The sequence below is a fragment of the Eumetopias jubatus genome, unplaced genomic scaffold, assembly GCF_037043125.1.
Source record: "Eumetopias jubatus isolate StellerSeaLion01/CBP00866 unplaced genomic scaffold, mEumJub1_p1.0 scaffold_16, whole genome shotgun sequence".
Classification (NCBI taxonomy): domain Eukaryota; kingdom Metazoa; phylum Chordata; class Mammalia; order Carnivora; family Otariidae; genus Eumetopias; species Eumetopias jubatus.
The window spans coordinates 66,191,323-66,204,939 of NW_028274822.1; positions in this window are offsets into that span (position 1 = coordinate 66,191,323).

Consider the following 13,617-nt stretch of genomic DNA (forward strand, 5'->3'; position numbering starts at 1 on the left):
ATACTCTAATTGTGTAAAGCCTTTCAGTAAAATTTTGAATTTCCAATTGAGTCAAGTCGGAGATGTTTGTTTCCATTTCAGTTTCCTCCCCTTATGGGATCATTTTGGGGGTGGTTATGGGGTGTTCTCAGGGGAGTCCTCTCCCTAGGGTACACCTTTCTGCAGGGAGTCTAATCAACAGCACCACTCTCAGGGTGCACCCAATGGCAATTATCACTTTATTGCCCCCGGGGTGACTCTGGGAGCAGAGAAGCCCTTTAGCATGTTTATCTGCAGCTGTACCGCAGAGGACTCATAGTTACTGTGGGTCCATTTGCAGTGATCCCCACTGAGTTATGGTGAGTTGTGTCAGGGTCCCCAGGACCCCCTCAGGCTTGATGATACAAAAGAAGGACTCACGAGGCTCGGAAACAGTTGCGGTTGATTACCGTGGAAGGATACAGATTCAAATGCGCAAAGGAAAAATGCACATGGGAGCAACAGCCAGGAGAGGCCAGGCACGCACCCCCCGGTGTCCCCTTGCAGTGGAATTGCACTGGACCATGCTCATCTCCCAGCAACACGTGACCACATGGGCAAAGCCTGCCAACTAGGGAAGGACAGCAAGCCTTGGCGGCCAGGGGCACACAGCACCCACAGGACTGACTCCAGCTCCTACCTTCCCCTCCGACTCCAGAGCAAAAGCACACGTTCACAATAAATTGCATTCTTGAGATAAACTTCTCTAGTCAAACTGGGACACAGAGCCCAAGGCCTCAGGCATACATGAACGCTCTGACCCGCAGAACAGTCTAAGGGCTAAGAGATGATCTGAAGAAAGGCCTTTCTTTGGGACGTGCAGGGTTTGAGCGACCCAGGCCTGCTGAGTCAATGCTTTCCTGCCCAGGTGTCCTCCAGCCCTTTAGGAGGGCCCAGGGGAAAACATGTGGGGCCATTTTCCCTAAGGGTTTGTGCCATGGAATGCCTTGCACATTTTCACCTATTGTGCTAAGAATCAGGATCTCCACACAGTAGATACAAAGGCATTTTGGCCTCGAAGTGTCGCAATGAGCCATCTGCTCTTAAGACTGTGGTCCCTAGCCGCAGCAACTTCTTCCTAGAAACATCGCCAAAGGCACGGGAAGCCAGGGCAAAAATGAACTATTGGGATTTCATCAAGATAAAAAGCTTTTGCACAGCAAAAGAAACAGTCCACAAAAACCAAAAGACAACCGACAGAATGGGAGAAAATATTTGCAAATGACATATCAGAGAAAGGGCTAGTATCCAAAATCTATAAAGAACTTATCAAACTCAACACCCAAAGAACAAATAATCCAATCAAGAAATGGGCAGAAGACATGAACAGACATTTTTCCAAAGAAGACATCCAAATGGCCAACAGGCACATGAAAAAGTGCTCAACATCGCTCGGCATCAGGGAAATCCAAATCAAAACCTCAATGAGATACCACCTCACACCAGTCAGAATGGCTAAAATTAACAAGTCAGGGAACGACAGATGTTGGCGGGGATGTGGAGAAAGGGGAACCCTCCTACACTGTTGGTGGGAATGCAAGCTGGTGCAACCCCTCTGGAAAACAGTATGGAGGTTCCTCAAACAGTTGAAATTAGAGCTACCATTCGATCCAGCAATTGCACTACTGGGTATTTGCCCCAAAGATACAAATGTAGGGACCCGAAGGGGTACGTGTACCCCAGTGTTTATAGCAGCAATGTCCACAATAGCCAAACTGTGGAAAGAGCCAAGATGTCCATCGACAGATGAATGGATAAAGAAGAGGTGGTATATATACACAATGGAATATTATGCAGCCATCAAAAGGAATGAGATCTTGCCATTTGCAACGACGTGGATGGAACTGGAGGGTGTTATGCTTAGCGAAATAAGTCAATCAGAGAAAGACATGTATCATATGACCTCACTGGTATGAGGAATTCTTAATCTCAGGAACAAACTGAGTGTTACTGGAGTGGTGGGGGGTGGGAGGGATGGGGTGGCTGGGTGATAGACATCGAGGAGGCTATGTGCTACGGTGAGCGCTGTGAATTGTGCAAGACTGTTGAATCACAGATCTGTACTTCTGAAACAAATAACGCAACATATTTTAAGAAAAAAAGAAAAAGAAGAAGATAGCAGGAGAGGAAGAATGAAGGGGAGTAAGTCAGAGGGGGAGACGAACCATGAGAGATGATGGACTCTGAAAAACAAACTGAGGGTTCTAGAGGGGAGGAGGGTAGGGGGATGGGTTAGCCTGGTGATGGGTATTAAAGAGGGCACATTCTGCATGGAGCACTGGGTGTTATGAACAAACAACGAATCATGGAACACTACATCAAAAACAAATGATGTAATATATGGTGATTAACATAACAATAAAAAAATTTAAAAAAAAAGACTGTGGTCCCTAGCACATCATCTGGTGACTGCTTGTCCTCACAGTGCCCTCCCAATGGTCCCATGTGACCCAGGGTATCGGCACCTTGTAGAACAAGCGTCTGCCTGCTTGACACACACACCCAACGCCCAGAGAGTAAGAGACCTTCCCCTGACCCTTTATACTAGAGGCGAAACCTAGGGGCTCAGTCCCACGACCCTGAGATCATGACATAAAATCTTTTAAAAATAAAATAAATAAATTCTATTATTTATTTTATTTTAAAGATTTTATTTATTTGACAGAGAGAGATACAGCGACAGAGGGAACACAAGCAGGGGGCGTGGGAGAGGGAGAAGCAGGCTTCCCGCGGAGCAGGGAGCCCGATGCGGGGCTCGATCCCAGGACCCTGGGATCATGACCTGAGCTGAAGGCAGATGCCCAACCAATTGAGCCACCCAGGCGCCCCTAAATTCTATTGTTTAAAAAACTTGACCTGAATGTTTTACCCTGGGGCCTTTCTAAAGGGCCCGATGACACCATAACCCAATGGAGATCATTGTAAAATGAACCAACATTTAGTAATTGTGCTAAAGGGCATCTCGGCTCCCAGGTTAGGCCTGGGCCCATAAAGTCAACAGGGTAGTCATCACCGTTGGTGGAGGGGGTGCCCTAATACTGACGATATGGACTGGAAGAGGCAGCCCACAACCATGAGCACATCCTAAGGGAACTACAGAAGCTACAGGATATCTCTGAAGTATATCCTAAGACCGCACACACTCTCTGCAAGGGGAGAAGTTTTGCCAGCAGGCTGGGTCCGAGGACCCACAGGGGGACCCTCAGGACCAGCCAAGAGGGTCCTTGGCTTCATGCAGGACGGAAATCAAACACAAGCCAGCAGGAGGTGAGAGCTGAATTTATTGACGATAAAGAGAGAGCAGATAGAGACAGAGCGTCTGGGAGACTAGGGAAGGAAAGAAGCATGAGCCTCGTCTTTGTTTGGGGTTTGGAGCCTTCTTATTGCGGATCATGGTCTGATGCGCGAGTCTTCTCAGGCATCCAGGAACTGGTTAGAACAAAGACAAGGTCCCAGGTGCTATTCCTCGGATCAGGGAGTCTTGATGACGAGATGTCGAGCACCGGTGATCTGGAATGCACATATGATGGCTTTGCCTGGTCATTCGCACCTGGTCCCATCCTTAGATATTAATCTGTTCTAGAGAAATCATTAACACCTCGTCCCTTACAAGGACGTACACTATTTGCATTCTGAGGCCTGTGTAAAGTGCAGTTGCAGGTCCCAGCAAGAGTAGAAGCAGGAATTAGGAGCTAAAAGCAGGTTTTTGTGGAGTCCTTCAGTTTCCCCATCACAGAAGGAGAAACTGAAACAGAGGTCTATGATTTGGTTCCATCCAATTTTCAACATTTAATGAACAATTTTGGATTTAGGCCAGGAAAAAGGGCACTGCCTGGCTTCTGCACCTGCATTATACTGGCTCTGAATTAACTTTAACTGCTGCCAAGATGCCCTGATTGGCCAGTAAATCTCATCACCCCCCACAAACTAGTAATTTGTTATATGGGATCTACTAGACTCACAGAAATGGACACGTCCTGCCCACCCTTCCCAGCATTCATGGCCATGACCCTGGCACTTCCCTTGCTTCGTCAAATGAGTGTGGCCTGGAAACTGGTCCACCCTATTGCCACAGACATTGATGTGTGTGTCCTCACCTTGTGGGTACTTTGGGGGGGGGACGTCAATTATTGAAGCAACCTAGCATAGTTCACTGGGTACATGATTTTACTGGGCACTCCAAGGACTGGGAGCCCTAGTGTGCGTGTGTGTGTGATTGAAGAATGCCCCAGGACTTTGTCTTCTCATCCCATGGCACCAAACCCTTCAACCAAGGAAAGGCCCCATTTCAGAATGTCCATACCTGCCCCCACCACACCTGGTATTGGCAAATTTCCAACATAGGCTTCCCCAGTAATCAGATTTCAGGCAAGACTCCAGGATGGGGCGCCTGGCTGGCTCAGTCAGTGGAGCATACGACTGCTGATCTCAGAGTTGTGAGTTCGAGCCCCATGTTGGGTGTAGAGCTCACTTAAAAAAAAATCTTTGTGGGTGCCTGGGTGGCTCAGTCGTTAAGCGTCTGCCTTCGGCTCAGGTCATGATCCCAGGGTCCTGGGATCGAGCCCCGCATCGGGCTCCCAGCTCGGCGGGAAGCCTGCTTCTCCCTCTCCCACTCCCCCTGCTTGTGTTCCTGCTCTCGCTGTCTCTCTCTGTCAAATAAATAAATAAAATCTTAAAAAAAAAAAAATCTTTGGGACACCTGGGTGTCTCAGTCAGTTAAGCATTCAACTCTTGATCTTGGCTCAGGTCTTGATCTCAGGGTCGTGAGTTCAGACCCTGAGCTGGGCTCCACACTGGGCGTGGAAACCTACTTAAAAAAAAAAAATCTGGGGCGCCTGGGTGGCTCAGTCATTAAACATCTGCCTTTGGCTCAGGCCATGATCCCAGGAAGCCTGCTTCTCCCTCTCCCCACCCCCCCCGCTTGTGTTCCCTCTCTCGCTGTCTCTCTCTCTCTCTCTCTCTCAAATAAATAAATAAAATCTTTTTAAAAAAATCTTTATTTAAAAAAAGACCCCAGGAGCTCCAGGCTCTCTTAGAACAAGTTATAAAGAACATCAAACCTTCTCTCCCCAAACCCAAATCTTCAAGGTGGAGGACCCCCACTGTAGCCCCTGAACTCAGGCAACTAATCCAGCCTTGTTAGGAACACAACAAGCCAGTGGGCCCTGGCCACTACTGGGGATAATTGTGCTATACAAACATGGTGGTCCATTGGTCTGCGCACACCAAACAACGTTTTTGTCTTAATTGATCCTGGATCCTGAAGATCCCACTGAATTTAAAGGCGGAACTCCTTATGTCCTCTAGGACATTATCACACATAAAATAGAGTGTGGACAACCCATCTTATTATTCCAATGGTTCTGGCTTCCTTTCCCCCAGGATTTCCCATTATGGGATTGAAGTTCTAATTGGAATAAAATAAAAAAATTTGCCCCTCACTATTGGCTTCATCAGATGGGACCCATTAACATTGTTTAATATGACCCAGTCTTCATCAAAACAGGGACTTCAAGGACGAGACCCATTACACAAGGTGTATTAAGAGAAGGGTCCACTCTTTCTCCATTTAACAGCCCAGTTTAGTTTGTTTTTCCCAGAAAGTACAAACAGCACCTCATTGTGAATTGCTGCCACCTTAATCGATGGTCAACTCAGATCCTATCCCTAACACAGCTGAAATGATGCTGGCCATTCAATCGTCCACTGGCCAGTACCCTGTTGTTATAATCTGCCAAATATAGTCTATACAGCCCTCATTCCAACAGCCTCTTAGATGCTACTCACATTCATTTGTTTTTCTAGTTCCTTCTTAGAAGGGACACAACACTCCATTACTTGATTGCCGTATGGGGTAACCACTCCTGTGCCAGCAGAAAATTGAGGGGAGATTCAGGGGACACTTTCGCATAGAACATGGAGGGGAAGATGGGATAGCATCCCACATAAGGGTCAGGGCCCTATGTCTCAGTGAAATTCACACACACATCAACTGGTCCCCACTACACCCATGCAGATCGCAGTCTAGCCAATGCACCCACATGATGCAAATGCTATCACTCGGCCTTCTGGCTTTTCTCAGCTGGCTATGCCTACTTTGGGGAATAATCTGGGCCTGGGACACTGCATCCCTTTGTTGGGGGGCCCCACCTCCCAACACCAGAGCCGCTGGGCTCTGTCTCCCTTGCTTCTTCGGGCTCTTCACGCCGCTGCCACAAACAACCACTAGATGGCACCATCGGTCCATTTCCACCTCCGGGTCTTTGCAGTGTTGAAGGTGGTCCCAATGGCTGTTCTAAATTCACTAGGGAGGGGCGCCTGGGTGGCTCGTCGTGAAGCGTCTGCCTTCGGCTCAGGTCATGATCCCAGGGTCGTGGGATCGAGCCCCCACATCGGGCTCCCTGCTCCCACTACCCCTGCTTGTGTTCCCTCCCTCGCTGTGTCTCTCTCTGTGTCAAATAAATAAATAAAATCTTTAAAATAAATAAATAAATAAATAAATTCACTAGGGAGTCCGCCTGACAGAAGGCAACAGGTGTCCTTGGAATGCCCATTGTTAGGTCTCTTGAATGAATGCCGCATGCTCATACCTCGCCTCTCAAAATGCATGTCAGACCATTAAGAAAAAGCCACGAGAAGCAACCAAGATGTGGTCCGGTAGGGAAATGGACAACTGTGGTACATCCAGACAATGGAATATTCAGTACTAAATTTTTAAAAAAGAGAAAAGAGCTATCGAACCACGAAAAGACATGGAGGAAACTTAAATGCACATTACTAAGTGAAAGAAGCCAATCTGAAAAGGCTACCTACTATATAACTATAGAACATTCTGGAAAAGGCAAAACTATGGAGACAGTTAAAAGACCAGCGGTTGCCGGGGGTTGGGGGGAGGGAGGATGAGTAGCTGGAGCACAAAGGATTTTGAGGGCAGCGAAAAATACCCTATGTGATACTATAATGGCGAATACATATCATCATACATTTGTCCATAGCCATACAATGTGCAACATCAAGAGGGAGCCCTACGGGCACCTGGGTGGCACAGTCGGTTAAGAGTCCAGCTCAGCATCCGACACTTGGTTTTTGCTCAGGTTGTGACCTCAGGGCTCAGTGCAGAGTCTGCTTGAGATTCTCTCTCCTTTGCCCTCTGTCCCTCTGGGTCATGCTCTCTCTCTCTCTCTCTCTCTAAAATAAATAAATAGTGGCGCCTGGGTGGCTCATTCTGTTAAGCGTCTGCCACGGCCCACGTCCTGGGATCGAGCCACACATCTGGCTCCCTGCTCAGCGGGAGCCTGCTTCTCCCTCTCCTCCCCACTTGTGTTCTCTCTTGCTATCTCTATCACTATCTGTCTCTCTCTCAAATAAATAAAATCTTTTTTAAAAAATAAAATAAATAAATCTTTAAAAAGAGTGAGCCCTACTGTACATTGTGGTCTCTGGGTGTCAATGTGGGTCTAGCATTGTAACAGATGTCCTTCTTAGTGGGGGATCTTGATAGTGGGGGAGGCTGGGCAGGTGGGGAATATATGGGAAATCTCTGTACCTTCTGCTCAATTTTGCTGTGAACCTAAAACTGCTCTAAAAAAATAAAGTCTATTTTTAAAAGAAAGCAAGTCAAGGTGTAAGGGGAAAACCTCTGAAAAAATTGACCAAGAAAATATTAACTTTAACCTATTATGGTATAAAGCAAACTGGAGGCCTAAGTTTGTGCTTTGTCTTTCTATTAAACCATATTCTGCCACTTAGCCCTGACCTTGGTCTTAGAAGGCCAAAATGCTGAACATCTGATTGAACGTAATTTCTGGCATCCTTGAATTCCTGACTGAATGAAAGTTCCGTGACTGTAAGAATTATCATTAACTCTAATCAGCTGAACTCTGACAATAATACTCTAAGGCAATTGAATTGGTGTTTTTTTGGGGTTTTTTGGGGGTTTTTTTTTTTTTTTTTTTGGTTAGTACCTGCATATTCACAAATAGACAAACATTAAAGTTTTAATTCGAAATGGAACAGGGGCACCTGGCTGGCTCATTCAGTGGAGCGTGTGACTCTTGATCTTGGGGCTGTGGGTTCGAGCCCCATGTGGGGTGTGATTACTTAAAAAATTTTTTAAATCTTTTTAAAAAATGAAGTGGAATAAAAAAGCCACTGGAGGGCGCCTGGGTGGCTCAGTCTGTTAAGCATCCGCCTTCTGCTCAGGTCCTGATCCCACGGCCCTGGGATAGAGTCTGCACTGGGCTCCCTGCTTAGTGGGGAGCCTGCTTCTCCCTCTACCTCTGCCTCTCCCCACTGCTTGTAATCTCTCTCTCTCTCTTTCTGTGTGTCTCTCTCTCTTGAAAAAATAAATAAAATCTTTTTTAAAAAAGCACCCCCACGTTTAAAAATAAATAAATAAATAAATAAATAGCCACTGGAATGTCTCATGTGGGGGTATGTGTATGCTGTGGGCGCCAGTCAGCGGCCTCCTCTGTTTCCCACTGCAATCACCACCCAATGACAGACACAGACCCATGACTTCCTGACCAATAGCTGTCTCTGTGTCCTAGGGTTCAGCTCAAGGTCACTACCAACCCACTGAGGCCCTTGACCTGCCTCTAACCAACTTCCTTTTTTCTTTCTTTCTTTCTTTTTTTTGGTTGTTGGGTTAAAATATACATAACATAAAATTTACCATCTTAAACCATTTTTAAATGTACAGGTCAGTGGTATGAAATACATTGACATCATGGTGCAGGCATCAGCACTATCCATCATCAGAACTGCCTCCATCTTGTAAAACTGAAACTCTGGGAGCTCGTCGGTGGCTCAGTCGGTTAAGCATCCAACTCTTGGTTTTGGCTCAGGTCATGATCTCAGGGTCCCGGGATCGAGCCCCACATCGGGCTCCCTGCTCAGCGGGGAGTCTGCTTCTCCCTCTCCCTCTGCCCCTCCCCCTGCTCGTCCTCTCGCTCTCTCTCTCTCAAATAAATAAATAAATATCAAAAAGAACACTGGAACTCTGTTCCACAAAACAACTCCTTATTCTCCCCTCCCCCAGCCCCTGGCACCACCATATTCTTTCTATCTCTATGAATTTGACTACTCTTGGTGCCTCATATATGGAATCATACAGTAATTCTCTTTTTGTGATTGGCTTACTTCATTTCTTATAATGTCCTCAAGGTTCATCCATGTTGTAGCAGGTGTCAGAACTTCTGTTTTTAAAGCTGAATAATGTTCTGTTGTGTGGATGGAACACGTTTTGTTTATCCATTTATCCATCGATGGACACTCAGGTTGTTTCCACATATTAACTGTAGTGAAACTAACCAACTTCTTGACTAAACCAGGTGACCTCAGACCTGCAGCGGGACTCATCCTACACTGATGTTGCCCGAAGATGGACTGTCCCTGATGATGACCCCAGGTGCCCCATCCATGCCCCACTGTGCCCCATGCACCTAGATGCTCTTCCTCCCTGCCCCCCCCCCACCGCGTGGGCCCTGACCTCCACCGACACCTTCACCTACTTTTCAACTCTCGCTCTGCCCCCAGGCCTCTGCTTACCTCATTCCACCCTGTACACCACAGCCCTCTTGGGAGGCATTGCCAAGCATGTGGGCGAACCTCACAAAAGCACCTGGCTGCTGCGTGTGTCACAAGCACCTGCTTGCTTACCTCTTCCTAGTGCAGCCTCTCTGACCACTCTTAAGAAAACCTTCAAGGCAACTCTTTCCATCTACTATTGGCCACGTCTCTAAACCATCTTCCCAGCGGGTACAAACTCTTAATTGATTTAAGCTCAAAACAAACAGACAAACGGAAAGAGTAACAGAAACAAAACCAACTGGTCAGACCATGAAACCAAAAGAATCTGGCACCAAAAATCAATGAAGTCCTCAAAAAGAATCAAAATCAAATTCTTGGCATGCTTGGCAATGACCCCGAGCCCAGAGAGCACAGGACCAGAGCAGGAGTCCCTGGGGCTAGTCAGTGGTGGCACATGAGGGATCCTAAGGTCGGTCCAGTCCACACCAGTCAGGGCACCAGAACCTCGGTGGGGGGAATGGCTCAGACTGTGAGGGAGATGATTTCATTCAGGCTACAGCAACAAGAAGAAAGTTCACTGATGAGGAATGTCCACATGGAAAGGACGAGGTTTGGATTTTTCTAGATGCAGGTAGACAAGGGAGTCGTGAGGAAGAGTGGAGGGGGGGTTGCATGTATGAGGGCAAAGTGGTCTTTTAGAGTTAGCCATTTCTCAGAGCCCAGAAGGATGGGATTTCTCAACCTTCAGTGCTTTTCTGGAGCACAGGGTTCAGATAAATTTTGTCAACCTGATGTTCTGTGTGTCTGGTTGTGCGCTTGTGTGTTTGTGGGGTGTGAGCAGGTCTCATCTCTGTGTTTCTAGCGGAGTGTGTGTGTGTGTGTGTGTGTGTGTGTGTGTGTGTGTGTGTGTGTTAGCGCGAGGGGCTGGCTCGGCATCTAACTGCCCGGCTGTTAGAGGCTCTCTGTCTATTCCTGTGTGTCTGTTTGCTGTACAGTGTGTGTATTTCTTGGTGTGTCTGCCTCTATATTTGCCCGTGTCAAGTGATGTCTTTGTTTATAAGGTGAATCTGGTGGAATATGTGTGTGTTGCAGTTTGTGTATATATCACCATGTTTCTGTTTGTCTGGTGGCATGTGTGTGTGTGTCTTCGTGTGTGTCCCTCTGGGCATCTCTGGTGGAGGGTGTGTGCGATTGAGGAGTGAGTGTCTCTTGGTGCTTCTGTGGGTCTGGCGGTGTGTGTGTTGTGAGGCGTGTGTCTCTCTCAATGCTTCTGTAAGTTGGCGGTGGGTGTGTTTGCCTTGCAGGGTTGTGTGTCCTGTGGTTTCTTTGTGGGCCAGGATGTGTGTGTGAGTTGCAGGGAGTCTCTGTCTCGGCGCTCCTGTGGCTAGTGGTGTAGATTGTGGAATGAGTCTCTTTCTGCCTCTGTGTCGGCTGGATTTCATGCGTGTGACTTCCAGGGTGAGTGTGCCTCCCCGTCTTCCTGTGGGCTAGCTCTGTGTGTGTGTGTGTGTGTGTGTACTGGCAGATGAATGTCTGTTTCTTTGGGTCTTGTTGTATGTGTGAGTATATGTCACAGGGTGTGTGTGTGTGTGTGTGTGTGTGTGTGTGTGTGTGTGTGTGTGTGTCTGATGGAGTGTGTGTCGCTCCAGGCGATCATCTTTGTGCATCTATGTGGGGGGGGGCTGCGTGTGTGGAGCCCCATCTGGGTGACGTGGGTGTGGAGCTCTCTCTGTGTGCCATGTGCGTCCAGCACGCGTGTTGTAGGATGATGGTCTCCATGTTTCTGTGTGTGTGGCGGGGTGCGTGTGTGGAGCCCCATCTCTCTGTGATGTGAGCTGCGTCCCCATTTGAAACCCAGCCTGGCTCAGGCCTTCTCCAGACCCACATTCCTCCCGCTCCTTTGTGCTCTGTGCTACAAAAAATATTTGCGTTTTCCACGACTCATAATTTTTCCTCCTCAATCGCTACCAGATGTGGGTCCTGTGGTCCCCGTCCCCATGGCAACGGAGGTTCCAGCAGCCGCGGTTCCCTTCTGTGGCGCCTTCCCTGGAAGCTGGCACTGCCGTGGGCCTGAGGGGGTGGGGAGGGGGCGGGGAGGAAGCGGCTGTCGGGCGGGGGTGGGGTTGCTGAGGGGTCCTGGCAGCTCCCTCTCCGGGCAGCTACCCGGATTATCCTGGGGGGTTTCTTGGCCTGGTTCCTGGAGGCCACAGCATCCTGCCCGCAGTGGGGGCAGGCGGCAGAGGCTGGCTGCTGGAAGTATGGGAGGTGCCCCTGCTCTGTGAGGCACACACTCCAAGCGGCTCCCAAAGGTCAGGGTCTTGGGCACCTGGAGGGTTCCCAGGGCAGGGAGAGCAGGGGCCCCAGGAAAGGCCCCGTCTATGTGACCACTCTGGTTGCCCCCACACCATGCTGACCCAGACTGTGGGGACGGGGAGACCTAGAGCTAAGGTGTGGGGGTCAGAGAGGGTCAATGTGGGCCTCCCTGGGGGGGGGTGCAGAGCAAGACTGTCGCCTCAACCACCGCACTGCCCTCCCCCACCCCCCTCAGTCATTCCCCTGCCTTTGCTGGGTCCAGCTGGGCATCTGCCCCTCCTGGCCAACTTCAAGCCTGTGTTCTCAACCCCAGCAGCCAGCAGGGCCTGGTGCCCAAAAGCATCAGAGGCGACCAGCCACAGGGCCACGGCTGGGAGGGTGCCCAGCTGGCCAGAGGGAAGCCTGCATTCCACGTGCTGCCTGACCAGGCCAAATGCCAGGACTGTGTCCACGCAGGCCACATCAGATGTCCCGCCCACGGCATGAGGCCATCTCCACTCAGGTGGCTAAGCCCCTGCATGGGTCACTGAAGTTGACCTCAATGTGATCCCTGAGCTGCCGGCGTTAGTCAGACTCTGTGCTACACTGGGAGCTGCAGGGGGCGGGGGGTGCGCTGGGGAGATGATTGGAGGATCTTGGCAGAATCTCCTGATCAAAATTGCTGGGCATCAAGATGGAAAGAGACCTGCTGGGCAGAGGCAGGGGGATGGGAGGAAACCAGATGGACAGAGGCCAGCGGGTACCCTAGAAATTAAGGCTTTGTAGCCCAGGCAGGTCACAGGGGAGGCCTGCCAGAGGGCCAGAGGCAGTGAAGATGCTGCGGCTGGGGGTGGGGGTGCGGCGCAAATGGCCACAGATAGAAATCTGGGCCAGAGCAGGGACTGCCTGCGAGGCCAGCCAGGGCTCTGGGCCAGGCACGCTCCCTTCCCTCTCCCCCGCCTCCCTCACCTTGGTGGGGAGGGCGGTGAGAGTTTCCGGCTGAGGACAAGGAGCCCATTGAGGCAGACAGCGGGGCTCTGTGCAGGGCCACACCATCTTGTTTGTGCCTGACGAGGCCCGGCTGGAGCTGTGCCTGTGGCCCACTGCCCCCTGGCCCCAGCCTCTGACCTGCCCCAGCCACACCAAACAGCTCGGAACCCCCGAGTGTAACAGCAGTGGCCCGTGGGAGAAGCACAGTTCAGAAGCAGTCCCAGGCGCAAACTCCCTGTAGCCAAGGGACTCCGCCTTATCTGTCCTGGTCCATCCTTCATCCTAGGCTGCCAGGCGAGAATGGGGTGGGCCAAGGTGGGTGCCCAATAAGCTTGATAAATAAATGATGGGCCGATGGACACTACCCACTTCCAACTTGGTCCCAAGAGACCCACACCTGGGCTTCCAGGCTCTGCTTAGGTAGAGGAATCTTGCGCATGCGTGCTGGTTGGAAGAGGTCACAGGAATTCTTTTGAGGGAAGATCCTTGCACGAGGAAGGGCAGATAGGAAGCAAGCAAAGCACAGGAGGAAAAAAAGGCACTTTATTAAGAAAGCTTTGGCCAAGCCCCTGCCGGGAGGAGCCCATCCTGGGGCACCCGGATGGGGTGGGAGCAGCCCTGCCGGGGGCCTATAAATACATCTCCTCGGACCACTGGAGTCGCCCCTCGGATTCCCGCGGCATGTGGGGTGGTGGGGGGCCATCAAAACCAGCTCGACAGCTGAGGGGCCAGGGCTAGGGAGGCTGGGGCTGGGGGCGCAGGGAGGGGAAGTGGGGGGGGGGACAG